The sequence below is a fragment of the Thrips palmi genome, unplaced genomic scaffold (genome assembly GCF_012932325.1).
Source record: "Thrips palmi isolate BJ-2018 unplaced genomic scaffold, TpBJ-2018v1 HiC_scaffold_18, whole genome shotgun sequence".
In the NCBI taxonomy this organism is placed as follows: Eukaryota; Metazoa; Arthropoda; class Insecta; order Thysanoptera; family Thripidae; genus Thrips; species Thrips palmi.
In genome coordinates this window covers 5,758,178-5,777,901 of record NW_023144627.1, presented here as the reverse complement: position 1 = coordinate 5,777,901, position 19,724 = coordinate 5,758,178, and the positions used below count along the sequence as shown (strand labels likewise).

General features: G+C 46.7%; 1 protein-coding gene across 1 annotated transcript in view; it reads right to left on the bottom strand.

Moving 5' to 3' along the window:
• LOC117644646 (GDNF family receptor alpha-2-like) overlaps window positions 1-19,724 on the bottom strand; it is a 72,020-nt gene that overhangs the window by 8,935 nt on the left and 43,361 nt on the right. The gene's annotated exons all lie outside the window — the stretch shown is intronic.

Genomic DNA, 19,724 nt, shown 5'->3' with positions numbered 1-19,724 from the left:
GGTGCATGATGCAGTGTTTTACAATTTGTTAGTTTTTTTTTTTTTTACTTTAAACATTTTTTTTTTAGAAAATAAAATGATTTGAAAAAAAGGAAGAGATTATAGGAGCATGATAGCATTTTAAAGGATACATAACTAAAGTTTTCTTTATGGCGCCGTGCGGGTAGGCAACAGCACGGTGGCTCTCTTCGGTGTGAGGATGGTGGCCTATCCTCAGGGTAGCAGGGGGCCAGGGGGCCGGTTGACAGGACAGCAGCCGTCAGAGTCACGAAGGGGTGACTCGCTGCGGTGGGGTCAGGGAGACGTCATCATCTTCATTTTCTTCTTCTTCTTTCTGGGTTTAGCTAATAATTCTTTGAAGAATTAAAGTTCATTTAATTGTAGATTGATAGTTTTTAATTGGAGGTTGGTAGTTGGTCCTCTCTTGTTTTGATTTGAAGTTGGCAGCGACAAGTGTTTACAATTTTTTCTTCTTTTTCTTCATCTTAAGTTTTGGTGTTGATTTGTACTGACAAAAATGAAATAATTTAGATGCTTTCAAGAGCACCATTGATGAGGAATGTCGTTGCAAAGCCTTCTTGAGATTTTGTGAGTTGAGAATAATGCTCTTGCAAGGTGAGACGATAATTCAGTCTTCGTTTGAAAAATATCAAATATTGAGGGTTAGGTGGATTTTCTTCTTTTATGATGTTCATGTAGCTTTTGTAGATTGTATCTTTTGCTAGCACTAGGAGAAAATTGGATAGTCTTGCTGCAGGAGTATCAACTGGGAATCCAACCAACAGTTGCTCGTAACTTGGAAGTTCCGTCTGATTGATGTCAGCAATTTTTTGGGATATGAAATCCCAAAGTGGTTTAACTTCTTTACATTGGAAGAACATGTGTGAAAGGTTACCCTCTTGGTTACACCATTTACACAGGCTGGATGGTATTATCTTCCACTGGTATAGTCTTCTGGGTGTTACAAGTGCATTATGAAGTAGCCTCCAAGCGGTGTTGGAGTGTCTTCTGTCCGAAGGGTAGCAGTACAGTGGGTTCCAGGAGATTTTTTTGTTGAGCCAGGTAGTTTTTCCTGTCACTTGTGGTTTGTCCAGATAGTGCTGTAAGCTTGCAGTATAATGATGTTTTCTTGTTCCAGGGAAAATTCTTGGTTCTTCAGAGTTGGGTATTGAGAATTTAAAAAGGATTGGTGGAATCTGTTCTTCTTCTGATATGACTTTTCTTCCAAAAAAATTCTTGATGTTATTATAATTATTGGTAAGTCTTCTTTGAATTGATAAAGAAAAATTTTGGAGCTGTAATTCAATCCAAGTACCTTGTAGGGTTAAAAGTTCTCCAAGCTTAGTGAAACCGATTTCTTTCCATTCAGGTAAAATCATGATTTGATTCGTATCGACAATGAGACTGCCAGTGAGTGGAGTTTCTCGTAAAACTTGCAGACAGAAATTTGAAGTAATTAAAGTTGGTCTTATGTCATTCCATGCATTCAGTAGACTCAAATAGAAATAGTCAAGATTTGCCATTTGAATTGCATCTTTTTCTTTCATGAAGAAATGTTGTGGTGATGACATGCCATATAGAGACATATTATAGTGGTGATACAGAAAGACTGGTTCTTGACTGCCATAATTACTTTGAATATCTTGCACTAATTTCAGTCTGAGAGATTTTACTTTTGCTTCTAAATGAGTAAGTCCAATGCCACCCATTTCAATAGCAGCAAATAAAAAATTTGGGTGGAGCCAGTGCTTGCCCTGCCACACAAAATTGATCATGGCTTTTTGGGCTTCTTCAAGGAATTCTTTGGGTGGTTGAAGCACATTTAAGGTGTGGATAAGTTGAGAGCCAGCCAGTTGGTTACAGATGATTTTTCTTCCTAGATAAGAAGTCATTTTTAAAAATCTGGACCAGTTGTTGAGTGTGCCTTTCAGTTTTATTATTAAGGATTTCCAATTTTCATATTCCCATTGAGAAGTATTGCCTAGGAAAACTCCAAGTACTTTCAGTCCCTCAGAGTTCCAGTGGCATTCCAATGGTTTGTCTTGTCTTTTCTTCCATGAGCCACAGAAAAGTCCTTTTGATTTCTTGGTGTTGAGTTGTGCTCCTGACTGTTTACTGTAAATGTTGAAAGCTTCTGTAATTATTTTGAAATCTTCATTTTCAGATATGAAGAAGTGAACATCATCAGCAAATCCAGTGGCAGTGATTTTTAAACTGGAGTTGGGAATTATATAACCACTTGAAGCCATCATTCTTGAAGCGAGTCGAAGAAATGGTTCAATAGACAGTACATAGAGCGGTCCTGCAATGGGATCGCCCTGTCTGACACCAATTTGGAAGAAAAAAGGGGCGAGCAAAGTAGATCCAATCTTGACAAAACCTTTACATTGATCTAGGAGAGATGTGATAGACTTTATCATAGTAGGTCCAAATCCATGAAGTTTTAGAAGGTGATGTAAATATTTATGAGACACTTTGTTGAAAGCTCCAGTTTGGTCTAGAGCTAGGATTGCCAAGGCAGTATTGTTCCTGTTGGCATGTCGAATAACATTTCTTATAAGGTGAAGATTATTGTAAATAGTTTTGCCAGGCACACAGTAACTCTGATCAGAACTCAGAAGTGTAGAAATAACTTCTGCCATTCTTCTCCCAAAAATTCTTGTAATGATTTTATAGTCACTATTCATTAATGCAATTGGGCGCCAATTTTTTAAATTTGTTCTATCTCCACTTTTTGGAATTGGTGTCAAGACTATTTTCTTCATTGATGCAGGTAGAGCTCCTGTTTGTTGGAAATTCTGAATTAGTTTAGTAAGGAGAAACTTGATATCATCCCAAAAGAATTTATAAAATTCTATGGGTAGACCATCAAATCCAGGTGCTCGGTTTAACTTGGCACCTTTGATGGAGTCTAGAATTTCTTCTTGAGTGATGGTTTGTTCACATTTATCAGAGTCACTCTGGCTCAAGGAGGGTAAATCTTGAAAAAGAATACTGTCAGTATTTATTTCTTGCGGACCGCTGTCTTGACTGAATTCACTCTGGAAGAATTGTTGTACTTCTGGATAAATTTTATTTTTATCACTTGTTATTTCTCCATCTACTGTCAGTTGATTAATTATAGCTGAAGGCTTGCTTTGCTTATTCAGTCTTAAGAAGAACTTTGACTGAATGTTGGCTTCTTGAATTACTTGAGAATGAAGAAAATTGAGTTTTTGAGAAGCTGTCATCTTGTAGATTGCAGAGATTTCTTGACGAATTTGAAGCATAAGTTGACTATCACTTCTTGTTAATTCTTGTTTTTTATCAATGTGGTCAAGAGTTGATGTTAAAGTCTTGATTTTTTCATTTGTTTCTTCTTTTATCTTCTTAGAGAATCTTTGGGAAACTGCAGACACTTCTTCTTTGAGTTCATCCCATATTTGGCAAATGTCTTCTTGTTGAGACTTTTCATTATAGTGGGAAATTACATTTTTGATAAAATATTGGTATTCGCTTGATTGGAGTAGTGTTACATCAAGCTTCCAGTATGGAGCTTTGTAGCTGCTTGCAGACACCGCAAAGTTGACAGTTACTCCATCATGATCGGAAAAGGAAGGAACAATTTTTGTACTATGCACCAGATGCATGTCTTTGTTTTGAACATAGAACCTATCCAGTCTTGCCATCGGGAAATTATTTTGTAGGCCTCGGAAGGTGAACTGAAGTTGATGAGGATGAAATTCTCTCCAGACATCTGTGAGGTTGTACTGATGAAACAAAACTTGCAACTGGTTGGCAAGTTGGCTTCTTTGTTCTATGCAATTTCTTCTGTCTTCTTTAGTGAGAGTGGTGTTCCAGTCTCCTGCTATAACTACTATAGCGCTTTCATCGGTTGTAGATAAATATTGATGAATTCTGTTTACAACTGACACTGCCACAGTTTTATCATGAGGCATGTAAACATTTATTAAATGATACTGGTGATTGTTGATTTTAACTTGTAATACTTGGAGATAGCCTTGGACTAGTGATGACTGCTGGATGATTTTTGTATCATGAAGTAAGCTTTTTTTAAATGCAATAGCAACTCCAGAAGCTGGCTGTACTGGTGGATTTATGAAGAAATCATAATCTAGACCTCTTGAAATTGGAGAAAATGTTGATAAATTGGTTTCTTGTAGAAATAGAATGGAACTATTTAAATTTTGGGCGTACTGTTGTAGACAAAGTTGTTTGTTTTCACTCACGAGTCCTTTAACATTTAAGCTAAGAAAACTTAGCATCACAAGGCATATTTTAACACACAACATGATGAAAGTTTGTGCGAATTATGCTTTGGTGATTAGTGACACAATAAAATTGAAAATGTCTGTAATAGCAGCACTTTTTAATTTTCCATTTCTTCATTGTTACTGTTTGGAACTATTAAAGCCTCTGCAGCCCTTTGGAACCTTCGTTTGAGATTGAAGTCCAAACATAAGTTTTCAGCTTGATGTAATTGTACAATAACAGCACCGAAGTTACTCGTGTATCTTGAAGCTATCTGTTTTGAATTTTGTTTCCCTCTACAGTCTTGCATAAAGAGTTTAAATTGGGCTGGAGATAAAAAGTTTTCTTCGTATTTCATGGAATTAACCACAGCTTCAAGGGCTTCTTTTTCTTTTTCTTTTTCTTTTTTCTTGTGTTTCTTCTTGGGGCGAGGGTGGGAGCTGGGAGCTGAGGAGGATGCTGATGAATCACGATCAAAAAGGGAACTGTGGTCATCATCATCATCTGTAGGCGAGTGGACTCTCTTGGTGGTGTCAGACTGAAATGCTGGCTGAGAAAATTGGTTGATGGATTGAAGTTCTTGGTCCATGGTAATAAGGTTGTTGTTTTCTTGCTCATCTTTTTCTTGTTGATCTAGTTGTTGTTGATCTTGTTGTTGATGTTGTTGATCTTGTTGTTGCACTGGGATCCCAGTGGCGTTGAGAGGGTTATGGTTGTTGGAAATTTGAAAATCATCATCACTCCTGAGATCTTCAAACAGGTGGCTTGTCATGGAGTTCTGATCAGGCTTGGAAGCATGAACAAAAGTGGGGGTGAGTAAGCCAACAGAGACAGGGGGTTCTCTCGAAATACTTGCAGTTAAAGTCTGGTTCCTCACATAAAGACGATTGGAAACAGGTGCACTGATGGTGGGGAATTGTTGTTGATGACTTAGTTTCTTTTTGCACTTTTCTTCGACGTGACCTGGGAGACAACAGAAATTACATACCACTTCGTCTCTCTCAATGTATAGGGTAAACTTTGTGCTGTTGGGACCGTTGAGGAGAATCTTCTTGGGCATTTCTGGAGCATTTTGAGGAATCATAATGAAGACGGATCTGCGCCAAGTCATAATGTGTTTAAGATCTTCATCAGTTGTTGACACTTTGAGACGGGTTTGTGCTGATACTATCCTACCATAGGGCTCGAGGATTTTCTTGAGGTCTTCATCGGGTAGTTCAGGTGGACAGTTAGAGATGATGAATTTTGTTGCGTCAGTGACATAACGTCTGATTGGAATGTAGGCTGATCTAATGAGGAGACCTCCTTCAGCACACAATTGGTCAACAAAAGTTTGATTGGTTAGGTACATGCAGATTCTACCTCCACTCAGGCGAGTACAATAATGAATATTGCGGCCACCGATGATGTCAGCAGTGGCTCGGAGGCATTCAGTCTGTGAAAACTGTTGAGTATTCTCGAGGATAATAGCGTTGGTTCTCTTCGGGGTGTATGTTGAAGAAGTGTTTTCATGGTTTTGGGAGGGAATGCCACTTTGAACACTGGATGTTGATGGAGTCATTCTTGGTGTACTTGCAGAAACTGAAGGCCTGCTGATTGGTGATGATGATGATGTTTGGGGTTTTTGAAGGATCGAAGCAAAGGTTTCAGGGGAGTAATCCATCTTGAAACAGGTTGAATCTTGAAGTTGTTTTGGTTTGTAGAGGTTATGTTGATGGTCGGTGAAGCCGCGTTGGTTAGGCGGAAGTTTCAAAGAAGATTCCGCCCGATCCGACGGGGGGATTTTTGAAATTCTTTTCACATATTGTTCACTAGTCACTAATAAAACAGTCTTGAAGTTATTGGGGGTCCACTGGGATTTGAACCACTTATAAATAGGTTTAAACTAAGAGCTCGCCTAGGTCACGTCGTACTGTTCCCGCCTCAAGAGAGAGAGAGAGAGAGAGAGAGAGAGAGAGAGAGAGAGAGAGAGAGAGAGAGAGAGAGATGACGGGGAGTCGCGGGGGCCAGACAGGTCACTCGCTTCCTGTCATGCATTCGCGACAGAGGCCTAAATTTTAGGCCCTTAAAGCCATCCCCATCCCTTGGGGGGCCTCCACGCGATAGAATTTCGGGAATCGACAGGAAAGAGGAACTAAAAGCCGTGTCATTGGGACGCAACTTCCACCACTGCTAGTTTTTGACAACGCAAAACAGCAACGAAAACATGTAAAAAAAAAGGGATTCCGTGCGAAAGGCCCAGACCAGCCCCAGAAGGGGAACGCATAGCATATCTCGCCTCTCTCTCTCTCTCTCTCTCTCTGTGTGTGTGTGTGTGTGTACAAAGTGGCAGAGTACGACAACACGGGTAGCAGGCGTGGAGCGCGCGTGCTTTTGTGCGTGTGTGTGTCTGCGCGCGTGTTGGTGCGCGTGCTGTGCCGGCCGAATGTTCGCTCTCCTGGAATCCGAACTGTCGCTCCGCCTCTCTCTCTCTCTCTCTCTCTCCCTCTCTCTCTCTCTCCCTCTCTCTCTCTCTCTCTCTCTCTCTCTCTCTCTCTCTCTCTCTCTCTCCGAATCTCGCTCCGTTCCCCCGCGGGACGCTCCGCGCGAGTGCGAGAGAGACAGAGCGGCGAAAGCAGTGTCGGAGCGTGCCCGCTTTACCTCGGACTGCGGCAACCCGCTTCGCTTCCCAAGGCCTCGCCTGGCCTCGCCTCCAGATTGGTTGGTACTTGTCGCGCGAGTGCTCCGTCGGGTGTCAAAATTCAATTCCCGCCACGGCACTCTTCCGTGAGGCTCTGCACGGTACGGTGCGGCACGGCACGGCACACAGTGGGCCAGAAGACCGGTGGAGCGGCCAAAATTCTAGACGCCTTTTTAGCTCCAGAGTCGCTTGGGGGACTCGAACCGAACGTGTGACCCCACCAATGGATTGCTCTCCGAACGAGGAGTCCATTGGTGGGGTCACACGTTCGGTTCGAGCCCTGTTTAACGACTCTGGAGCTCAAAACGCGTCTAGAGTTTTGGCCGCCTCCACCGGTCTTCTGGCCCACTGTGCGGCACGCTGCTGTCTGCGTGTTTGCTCCTCGCGGTCCCCGATGCCGATTGGAGGCTCGCCTCTCCGGATGGCACCGCGGGGAGGCGACGTGGCAAGCACCTGCCGGGATTCGAACCCGCGACCACCGAAAAGAATAACAGAAGCAACGTACATCCGCGAGTGACGCGACCACAACAGAAATCGTGCGAGTAAATAGTAGGAAGAGAAAAAGGTTGATCGGTTTTGAAGTGAGCGCCTGCGAGCGCCCGTAATGGTAATGGTAATGCGAGGCTGGGCCAGCCCGCGCGACACGCATGTGCCGCGTGTTGCCTACCCTCGCCGCCGCAGGCTGACGTCGCACAGTGGGCCGGAGGATTGGTGCAGGCTGTCATAATCCCGGACGCGTTTTGAGCTCCAGAGTCGCTAAATGGGACTCGAACCGAACGTGTGACCCCACCAATGGATTCCTCGTCCGGAGAGCAATCCATTGGTGGGGTCACACGTTCGGTTCGAGTCCCATTTAGCGACTCTGGAGCTCAAAACGCGTCGGAGGTTTCGGCCGCCTCCACCGGTCTTCTGGCCCACTGTGCCGATAAAGGCGACCCCGGCCTTGGGCGATTGTCCCGAGTGCAGCGGAGCCAGGACCGCCTCGGAGGCGGTGGAGGCGGCGGAGGCGGCGGGCTGCGGCGCTCAAAGCTTGCAGTGCAGGCGAGTGCAGGCCGCACCAGTCGCCTCTCACGGCGAGACAAAACGCCTTTCATGGCCTGGCTCGCCCTCCCTGTGGCGCACCTTGCCAAGGCCCCCCGTCCCCTCTCTCCCACCGACGGTCCCTTGGCTTGCACCTCGAATAAAGCCAAACCCAGTTTAAGGAAAGCAGGTTGGTGCGCTGTTTTTGGAGCCTGGAAAACCGGGACCGGGTCGAGCCGCCGCACCGCGCGCCGCAGAGAGTGGGTTTCAGAGGCGCGCGCGGCGGACGCCGAAATTCGCGAAACCGCCTCCATGGAAACAATTTGCGTCGCGTCACGCGTGACGCCTACGCACTGTTAAAATTGCTCGGTGGAAACGACTAGAACCGAGGGGGCATCCAGTGTAAAACTCTGTGTACAATGATTGTGAGAATGTGTGAGAGATTTTTGGTGTGTTTGCCGCACATGTTGCCTATTTACAGGCGTTTTCGTCAGTTTTTTGCCTAGTGAATGTGGAATGTGTTCAAATTTTGTCCAACGAATGTGGGGAGCTGTTGCCCCCTCGACTAGAACAGTACACACTACACGCTCTAAATGTGTTATGACGAAAAGCCGCACCAACATATTATGGTGAAGGCTTTCTCTCCATGATGCAAACGAAATTTGTCAAAATGGTACTTAGAAGGTGCACTGAATTTTTAAAGCATGTTTTGAAGTAAGCTGCACTTCCACACTGTGGAGATATTTCCACTACAATGTAGCGTTTCTTCACTTCACAACTTTTAGAGTGCAGTCCTAGTTAATTGCCGGTACGGTTCTTTTATATTCGGCGTCACATAAACTTGGGAAGGCAAATGAATTTTCGTCGATTCGATTGGATTTCGTTTACAGTTACATAACCTCATTACTCGAGGCGAGGAGGAAGCCAATTTTATTTTTCCGACGCAGCATCCTCGCTGACGCCGGGTGCGTGCGGTGACGCTTTCAAACGCGAATCAAAACAGGGACCACAGGACACAGAGAGAGAGAGAGAGAGACAGAGAGAGAGAGACAGAGAGAGACAGAGAGAGAGAGAGAGAGAGAGAGAGACAGAGAGAGAGAGAGAGAGACAGAGAGAGGAGAGACAGACACGCACTCTCTCTCTCTCTCTCTCTCCCTCTTTCTCTCCCTCTCTCTCTCCCCCCCCCTCTCTCTCCCTCTCCCTCTCTCTCTCTCTCTCTCTCTCTCTCTCTCTCTCTCTCTCTCTCTCTCTCTCCATAGGTCGTGAGCGCGAGACAGAGTCCGCGAGGCAATGCGAAGTGCAGCGACGCGTGATTCGGGAACCGCGCTGGCAAACTATAACGAAGGCGAGGCGGCCCGAAATCCCGGCGGACGCCGTGACGTTGGCACACTGCAGACTGAGAGTCGTTTGCGTCGCTCCGTCTCTCTCGCACCTCTACGGGGCGCCCCGTGAGTGCGAGAGAGACAGCGCGACGGAAACGACTCTCGGAATCCGTCTGCTGGAACACGGGCCGTGTTTGTCGCGGCGAGGTGGCGCCGCTGCCAGGTAATCAAAAGGGAGCGAAGTGGTGGTGTGTGTGTGTGTGTGGGGGGGGGGGGGGGGGGGTCCGGCCGCGCCGACGTGTATTTGCAATGCGGCCCCAACAGGACAATGCAAACCCAGCCGCGCTACACGACCGCTCGCACAGTGGGCCAGAAGGCCGGCGGAGGCGGTCAAAATCCCGGACGCGTTTCGAGCCCCAGCGTCGCCAAATACGACTCGAGCCGAACGTGTGACCCCACCAATGGATTGCTCCTCCGAACGAGGAATCCATTGGTGGGGTCACACGTTCGGTTCGAGTCCCATTTAGCGACTCTGGAGCTCTGCACGCGTCACCACTGCGTCGGCAATCACTCCTAGCCGCTTCTAGCAGTGTCGGGGCGTTAGTCATGGCAGGCAGCAGGCGGTCTCCCTTTGTCGCTTTAATTACAAACTCGCTAAAACCCCACCGCGCTCCTTCCTTCCCGGCGGGCCACGCCTAGCCACGCCTAGCCGCGGCGGCTCGGCCCGGACTCCCGGACCCCTGGGTACTTTTTGGACCGGAAAGTTGCCCTCCTCCTCTCGACCTGCTTGCCGCCAACTTACCCGAAAAAAAAAAAAAGACTATTGGATATTTGCGACAACTAAACGTATTGATGGGAGAGTTTTGGCTCCCCTGCGTGCAGTTTGGTTGGAGGACGGTTTCTCCGCGATGGCCTACCGTAACCGTGGGGTAATATAAGACACTTCCGGGGTGATTTGAGACGCACTTTTTGGCGAGCGATAGCGAGCCCATGCCGTGTTTGGGGGTACCAAAAAGTGACTGGTCGTGCGTCTGTCTGTCTGTGTGTCCGTAACTCACTCACGTTTCTCAGCAACTACCGCACAAATAGTTTCAAAATTTCGCACCGGAAGGCTCCTAAATCTCCCCCAGGGGGAGTTTATCTTATATTCACGATTACTATTGTTTGAAATATTCAAAACATCTTTTTGAATTAGGTTCTTAGCGTGGTTAGGTTGGCAGTGCTTGGCAGCTCGTAGCAATTTTTCATACTTGCGGCCGCGACTCTTAAATACGGGACCTGTCAAAACATTGTCAAATAAAACAAACTAAAGAACAGAAGGGCTTAGAAGTGAGTACGGTCATAGTTTTTCGATAATTTAGAATGATTGAAACCCCTCCGGAGAGTCAACTCAGTGAAATACGGAAAATGAAAGTGACAATTATTACGCGTTTCGTCCGTCCGTCCACCCTCTCCCATCCCCCACTACAGGGGAAATGTTTTAGTCAGTGGAGTGTGTTTGATAATTGCAAGAATGATTTGGTCTTTTGAACTTTGTGAGTGTATTTCCATTTATATTCTCAGACACTATATTTTTCAGTTGTTTGCTTTGCTCAATAACAGTTAGAAAATATATTAATACATTCTATGAGTACAAACCAGATGCTAATCTTGCCAAAATAAATAGTCTTTGCTGACTCTTGGCACTGATTCTGGGAAAAGGCTTCATTGCAATGCTGTGAGTTTACTATAGTACTAACCTTAAAGAAAACCATATGATGAGTGAGTGTAGCACATTCAAGGTTTGACATTGACATCAGATTCAATGAGACGATTCACTGACTTGGTCATATGATTTCATGAGACGATTCTTTTAACTTAATCATACATTGTCTGCGACAACTGGTAATTTGTGTTGGTCATGGTTTGAGTTTGCTTTTTTTTTTAATTTACTCAGAATGTTAGGTAAATACTTTTGCTAAACTGTTTCAAAGATTAAATAACACACCATGACTATCATTATCAATAAGGGGCCGTACCCATATTACGTGACCGGTTTTAGGCCACTTTTGGACCCCCTCCCCCCCCATCGTGACACACCGTAGGATCTTCGCGAACCCCCCCCCTCCCCCCTACCGATGTCACGTAGGATTTTCTCAAAAGCTGTTTTTCGTCTAATTTGATGTTTCCTGATGTGAAGAAAGACAAAGATCATCGATGAAGCCATTCCAGTCGTTGGTGAGTGAAGAACAAGAAGCCGCACAAAACCGGAAATGGCGCCGTCCACCCGTTCGAGGGCAATAATTTTAGAGGTTCCCGAATCCTCTCGCGTTGATATGCTATTAGGCCTGTTTCTAATACTTATTGGTAAAGGAAAGAAACATATTTCTCAACATTTCTCCCTTAAACTGGGCTCGCTACCTGCTCCTAATCCACTTCATTTTCGGTTTTGTTCTTCTTGTTCTTCAGTCGACGACTAGAATAGTCTATTAGCTCACAGAAGGGGTCTTTTTTTGGAACCCTGAAGGTCAGAGGAAGTAAAATTTAAGCAATTTTACATCAAATGGCCACTTTGAATTCATAAAACGACCGCTAAAACTTGTCATATTTCGGGAAACTTGGTTTCTGTCCGCTTGGATGCAGCAGGAACAGATATCTGTTGCCTGACCGCGCCGCTACCTCGTGTGTTTTGCTATCATAATTTCCAAATTCGTGACTACGTGACTTTTGAATTAACCCCCCCTCCCCCCTCGTGACCGTCCGTAGGATTTGGCCGAACCCCCTCCCCCCCCTAAATCGGTCACGTAATATGGGTACGGCCCCTAAGATAAACTTGCATTTAGCAATAAGTGGCCTCGACATTGGATTCTATGACACGATTCATTGGATCTGACAGAAGGTCTTCTCCGTAAAGTAGTTGAAATCAGCCTGCCTGTAAATATGTCTCTTTTTAATTAATGCAGATAAATCAATATAGTTAAATCCACTAGTTTAAACTAAAAGGGAGAAAGGCTATTTAGGTATTACTAATAACATTGCGTATTCATAAGTTCAGTAACAAGGAGATATCGAATGGTAATTGAAGTATTTGTGAATCGTATTAAGCAATTCAATGCTGGCTGTTAAATGTTACTCGACTGAGTAACAGGGTCAGGGTTCGTGGCATGACACTATGAACAGGAAACGCTCTTAAGAAACCTAACAACTGAAGACCCATACTTTCAACTAGAATTACATGATTTGCGACCAAAATTTCCTCGGTGTTTCATTGCTTTCTGCAGTATTTGGTGTGCTGATCACAAAAATGACTTCCAATGTCATCCCAGACCTTTACTTTTCCAAATATTTACCAATTTTGGACCAAAATTTTTACATCGAGTTTTACATAGTTTCCTGCAGTTTTTGGTGTGCTGATCACGAAAATGACTTCCAATTTCATCTCAGACCTTTACTTTTCCAAATATTTACCAATTTCGGACCAAAATTTTTACATTGAGCTTTACATAGTTTCCTGCAGTTTTTGGTGTGCTGATCACGAAAATGACTTCCAATTTCATCTCAGACCTTTTCTTTTCCAAATATTTACCAATTTCGGACCAAAATTTTTACATTGAGTTTTACATAGTTTCCTGCAGTTTTTGGTGCGCTGATCACGAAAATGACTTCCAATTTCATCTCAGACCTTTACTTTTCCAAATATTTACCAATTTCGGACCAAAATTTTTACATCGAGTTTTACATAGTTTCCTGCAGTTTTTGGTGTGCTGATCACGAAAATGAAAATGACTTCCAATTTCATCCCAGACCTTTACTTTCCCCAAAATTTACCAATTTGTGACCAAACTTTTAAAATTAAGTTTCACATTGACCCTGTATTGGCCTTACTTTGCATATATTCTTCACCATCTTCTACAAGAATACAGACGCATCGCTCGCCTACTACGCGCCCAAACAAAACGGCGCGTACCCCTAGTTAATCTTTACAATTATAAATCCAGTTGAATTGGAAGACTGTTCCCTGTCAACAATCACGCCGAAAAATGGTCTCGTCAAAAAAAGGGACTGCAGCTTTCTTGGTGACGAAAATGGCGGTTCAGGTTCACCCAAATCGTCGTAAATAACCAGGAACTTTTATCATATTACCTCAAAAATTTTGTCATTTTACCTCGGAATTTGGTGAAACTACCCCAGCTTACGGTGTAGTAGCGCCGTGAGCGCAGTCAACGAAAAACAGTCAGCGGGAGCATCATTTTTTTTCGCGATGTTTGCCAGCCCGTCTGCGTGACTCATTGTGGGAGCGTATTATTCCACCGCGAGGAACGTGTGGGATTCGTTTCACATCAGGCGACTCCGTCCCCCCCCCCCTCCCATTTTTCTGGTCACGCCCCCTCCCACTTTTTCCCAGGTCACCCCCTATCTATCCACAACCTCCGTCCGTTCTCACCCCCAACCTTTCCCACCACCCCATCCCCTGGACGTGGGCCCCGTACTCTCTCTCTCTCTCTCTCTCTCTCTCTCCCTTCTCTCTCTCTCTCCCTTCTCTCTCTCTCTCCCCCCCCTCTCTCTCTCTCCCTCTCTCTCTCCCTCCCTCTCCCCGTCCCGAGGGCCGTGCCCCTGGTCAGTCACTTTCTGCATGCTCGTCCCGGAGATGACCGTCATTTCGTCGCATTGTCGGGTCCGATTGGACGGAGGAGGCGCTCCAACTCGGGCGAAGTCAGGCAGTCCCCTCTTCAGAGTCACTTTCATTGATTTCAATTTCACGCGCAGCGGGGCGAGAACACGGCGTCCTTACGGAATCAGCCAGAAAAATGACCAGAAAAAGGCCAAAGGGAAAGAACTCCAGCCACATTAAACACCAAAATTCACAAAAGATTTGATAATACTTAAATTTGTTCGAATATATTGAAAATATTATTAAAAATCTGCAGTTTTTCGCCTGAGATTAATTTTAATTCGAATGAAATTCATTTCAATTGTACACCGAACTTCATAGTAATTTACCCGTTGGAAAAGGTGGTTACATGACTGCATTTAAAAAACAAACAAAAATTTTTTAAAAAAATAAGAGCAGTATCAGTTGATAATAACTTGCGCGAGGATTCATTTTATTTTCATTTCCGCCGCTGCCGAGTGCAGCGGACGAACGGCCAAACCGCACACTCTCAGCCTTTTACTGACTTTTTCTCATTGGCTTACGCATTTCTGTAAGCAACCATAATACTTAGTATTTTTTGTCAGTATTACTTAGCAATTGCTAAGTACTGTACTGATATAACCGTTTTCTTAGTAAATTACAAAGAAATTTTTAAGTATTTAAGAACTTAATACTAAGTATTAAAGTTGCTTACAGAAATACGTCTGCTAATGAGAAATAGTCAGTAAACGGCTGAGAGTGCACGCCCCATTGGCGGACCAAACTAAACGCACGCAAAACAGTTTAGAGCGTCGGAGGCGCGGCCGCCCGCGCAGCAAACCACACCAGTAACGAGTTATCCGGCACGCGGGATGAAAAACTCAGCGGTCAGCGCCCGGGAGCCGAGCCGTGCCGAGCCGTGCCGAGCCGTGCCGAGCCGTGCCGAGCAGTGCCGAGCCATGCCGAGCCATGCCGAACCGTGTCCAGCCGAGCCGTGCCGTGCCGAGCCGTCTGCCAGCCATGGCGGGGCGGCCGTGGCTCGGCAATCGGGTCACGTTGCCCCATTGGCAGAAAAAAAAACGCAGAAACGCGTGCTCCAAATAATTGGACGACCCCAAAATTTAAACGCGCTGTTGACGCGAAGCGGCACAACAAGTGCCTCTCGATGATGAGGTGGCGGAGTGGCGCGCTCGGCCGGCAGTTTACTGGTTGCCCAGGCACAGCGCGCCGCACAGTGGGCCAGAAGACCGGAAGCGGCCAAAACGCGAGACGCGTTTTGAGCACCAGAGTCGCAAACGAGACTCGAACAGAACGTGTGACCCTACCAATGGATTGCTCTCCGAACGAGGAGTCCATTGGTGGGGTCACACGATCGGCTTGAGTCCTGTCTAGCGACTCTGGAGCTCAAAACGCGTCTGGAATTTCAGCCGCCTGCACCGGTCTGTTGTTTCTGGATCTTAGACAAGGTGCAAAAAGTCCTTGTGTTCCTGTCATCTTTTTTTTTTTTTGGCGGGACGTCCTTTGAGAGTCGCGGGGTCCGTAAATGGGCCATTTTGCGGGCGAAACTTACATCGCACCGCGCGCGGAGGCCGGGCAGGCCCGCGTTGTGCCGTTGCCGGTAAATTCGGTTTGCAGCAAAGGGGAGCGGCGGGAGAAATTGCTGTCTAGGTGAGCGGGTGGGGGAATAAGGGAAAACGGTTGGGGCAGTGAGTGGGCGCGGTGGGTGGGGGAGGGCGCACAGTGGGCCAGAAGACCGATGGAGGAGGCCAAAATTCTAGACGCGTTTTGAGCTACAGGGTCAGTAAACGATACTCAAACCCGACGTGTGACCCCACCAATGGATTCGTCTTACGGAGAGCAATCCATTGGTGGGGTCACACCGAGGGGGAAATCACTCGCGTAATAGTCGGGTCACCGATTCCTAGTATTACGCGTAATAGTAATAGCGTAATAGGGTGATTCCGTGCGTAGGGGCCGTTTTAGCCACCTAAGAAAGTCAAGTAATCAATCTTGCTTGTTCGGCCGGAATTAGGCCTAGATGGCATCAATTGAACCCCAGGAAGACACTCTGAGCGTGGGCGAGCTAAAATTTGACTTTCGTTTTCTCCCCCTATGAAATATGACGAAATTAACTGAAAATATGACGGAAATTACGCTTGACGGAAATTACAAACAGGTGTTTCTGGCTCACTGCAACTGCATATCGCCACAGAAATATGCCATAAGTTTGGCACACTAGTTCGACGTCAAGACACATCTTTTCAAGTGTAGGATGTCTTTCAAAACCCAATAGACGAGGAGCGAGAGGGGCATACGGAAATTACACCAATTGTTACAACCCACCGATTTCACACACTACTTCCACTCTCACACTCACCCCCCTCACTTTTTCGCCACCGAAATTCGTTCACATGGTAAACAGACCGTGCTGATTCTGAATACGGCGGTGGTTTTGAGCAGGAAGCACTCCTAGTAGTTTTTTTGGTGCTTACTTTGAAACCGCTAAGGTAAAAGTCGGAGTACGGTGGACATTTAGTACGCGTTCTGAAAGTACAGTTCCAATCAATATACGATCTTCAAATTCAAGCAAGATAGTCACTCTTAGTTAAAGATTTGATGGGTGTGTGTGGAATTCGAAGATTTGAATGGAACGCAGGGTTATAGAGCCGCAAAGTTGGTGTAAGGTGCGAATGGACATGACGGAACTTACAAAATCGACCCTTTTGGCCCCTCTCCCGCGTCACATGTTAGCTTTGAAAGTCCGTTTACAAAGGGAACAAGCTATTCTAGTGCCAAACAAGATTCTTAAGTGTATAAATGGACTGCACTCGAATAAGTTCGCTCTGGGGAGGGTGTGGACACGAAAACGCCCTCTACGCACGGAATCACCCAATAGCCAAATTTCTTAGAATTTTCCCTATAATGGTCCGATTTTAGCCTAAATCTGGATATTTTCGAGCGTAATAAGCTTTCTGTAATAGCGTAATAGAACGTAATAGGGAGTAGTCGGGTCACAGGTTTTAAGAGTGATTTCCCCCTCGGGTCACACGTTCGGTTCCAGTCCCGTTTAGCGACTCAGGAGCACAAATCGCGTCTGAAGTTTTGGCCGCCTCTACCGGTCTTCTGACCCACTGTGGGAGGGAGGGGCGTGGAGAGGCGGGAGGTACTTCTCCGAGCCGCGCGGCTCAGTGCAAGTAACGAGAGAGAAACGAATCCCTGCTTTCCGTGTCTATGCAGTCGCACCGCCGCGCGCGAGGGGGTAAACACTTCAAGAAATCGTGTACAGACTACTCGGTATTACGCTGTATTACGGGTGTATTACACGTGTATTACGGCCCTAAAATGCCCAAATTTGGCACATTTGACCCAAAAATGGTATTACGATCACGTGTATTACGCGTAATACACGGTATTTGTGTTCAGGGTATTACGCGAGTGGTTACCCCCTCGGCCGCGCGCGTCAAGAGAGGATGACGGCGTCTGATTCATATCTCGTCGTCATCTTTTCCGGTTTGACTCTTGTTTTTATTTCTGCTGCGGGAAATGAAGCAAGCGTTCCGTGGCCTCGAACTGCGAGAATCCGGGACAGTCTACTTGTTTCAAGAGATACGGATCCATGAGTCCCAGGTGCTTCTGCTGCTGCCTTCCCCGAGTAAAAATAGAAGGCTGGAGATAGGCTGACGCTTGGCTGACGCATGGCTGTATGGACCGTTTTTTGGCTGTATGCATGGCTGCCGTGGCTGCGTTGCAGCCATGTCGCAGCCATAGCGACGTCCTGGACTTGCAGCCATACACGCTGCAGTGGCTGGTCTGGCTGTTTCACGGAGCGCTTTGGCTGTGGAACGCTTCAGAAGCTGCGCACAGAAGCCTTTTGGCTGCCCGAAGCAGCCTATAAACGCTGCCACGCACAGCCAACTTAGCTGCAGTGGCTGTAGGCTGCGCGTCGCAGCGTGTTGGCTGCTGGCGGCAGCCAGGCCGCGGCTGGACTTCGCAGCCAGGCGGGCTGCAATGGCTGTAGGCTGCGCGTCGCAGCGTAATGGCTGCCGGATGCAGCCGGGCTACGGCAGGACTATACAGCCATACACTGAGAGAAGGGGTCGGTGCCTCACGATAAAACTGTGTTTTGTGGAACCCCCCAATGGCGACAGTTACACGAGTTCAATCCTTGCAACTGTTCAGCCGATGATCACAATAAGACTGCTAAATAGTGAGAGTGACTGAACCGCCAATAATAGTCAGCATGAAAGGACTCGATTAAACTGGCTTTAGTCATAGGCTTGATCGATGGCCAGTAGTCGCGACTAAAGCGTTTAGGTGTGGCACCGAAACACTGGCGATGCGACACTCAACACGGAAGTCGCGTTGCCATCGCCCAGCGCTCCGCCATATTCTCAACAGTGCGGTAGCTCAGTGGTCTCCGTGCCTGGAGGCTGGATAAGAAGCCGGGTTCGGGGGTTCAACTCCCCGTAGCGCAACCAGTTTCTCCTGGCTTAGTATCTTTGTATACTATTGTGCTGTCAGGAGATGGACTGTGGGACACTTGGGACCCCAGGAAAGGGAGCGAGCTATCATTTTCTCGGTGCGTCCGCACACATTCGTCAGTCCAAGAGGCCCATCAATGCCGACCTCTCTCAGTCAGCCAGGTGGGCGAGTTAGTAGAGCGACGGACTCGTAACACGTAGGTCCGTGGTTCGAACACTCGTTTTGGAGTCGTTTTTTCATCGGTTTACGTTTATGTGTCAGGACTAAACAGTCAATCGTCAGACCTTATCGCATTCAGTCACTGTAACAAGATTTGATTCAGTGGCAGTGGCTAAAATAGACAGACGACATGTTGGAAAAAGAGTACATCTCACAACTAAAGTAGTGCGATAAACGATTTAAATGTGGCCATCGAACGTTTAATTGAACCCCCAGCGACCAAACAGATTGGTTGTCACAGCTGTAAGTTTAGGTGTGGCCCCAAAACATTTCCCTCAGTGTATAGGCTGCAAAGGCTGTAGGCTACGGATGCAGCATGGTGGATGCTGGCGGTATTCAGGCGCACTCCTTGATTAAAGGGTTATAAAAAATAGAAAAAATAGAATGGGTGCGTGGTATGCTGATATTTGAGTGGAATACGTTAACATACATAAGCCATGCAAGTTTCGTAAAAATCGGGACACTTTTTTGTTATCTTTGATATCTCGGGAACGGAAAGTCCTAGATGAAATTACTTGGCAGATTTGGATATGGAACGGATCCATAGAATTTTAAAGGGCGTAACAGGCACCCTCAAAGGTCGTCATGGGGACCTTCATGTACTAAGGAGTGAAGCCTAGTAGCGATATGGGTGCTGCCGATGGCATCCACGAAGCTGCAGGATGCAGCCGAGATGTGGCTGTGACCCGCAGCTTCATAGCTGCCAGGGGCAGCGTGGCCCGGGCGAAAGAAGGCTGCCTGGAGCATCCTGAAGGCTGCGGGGTGCAGCCTACAGCAGCGCCTCACAGCCTCTGGGCTTCCGGGGGCAGCGTGGCCCGGGCGAAGGAAAGCTGACTGGGGCATCCTGAAGGCTGCGGGGTGCAGCTTAGAGCAGCGCCTCGCAGCCTCGTGGCTGCTGGGGGCAGCGTGGTCCGCGAAGGAAGGCTGCCTGGAGCATCCCGTAGGCTGCGGGGTGCAGCCTAGAGCAGCGGGGGCAGGGCTGACTCGGCTCCAAAGGGACACTTCAGTGGCTGGCAGGTGCAGCCAGAGAGGCTGCAGCGGCTGTAGATGGCTGGATTTTGGCTGACGTATGTCCGAATACAGCCAGCCAATGTCTGCAGCCATCCGAGATCCATCCGAGCGCTGTCAGGCACCCGGA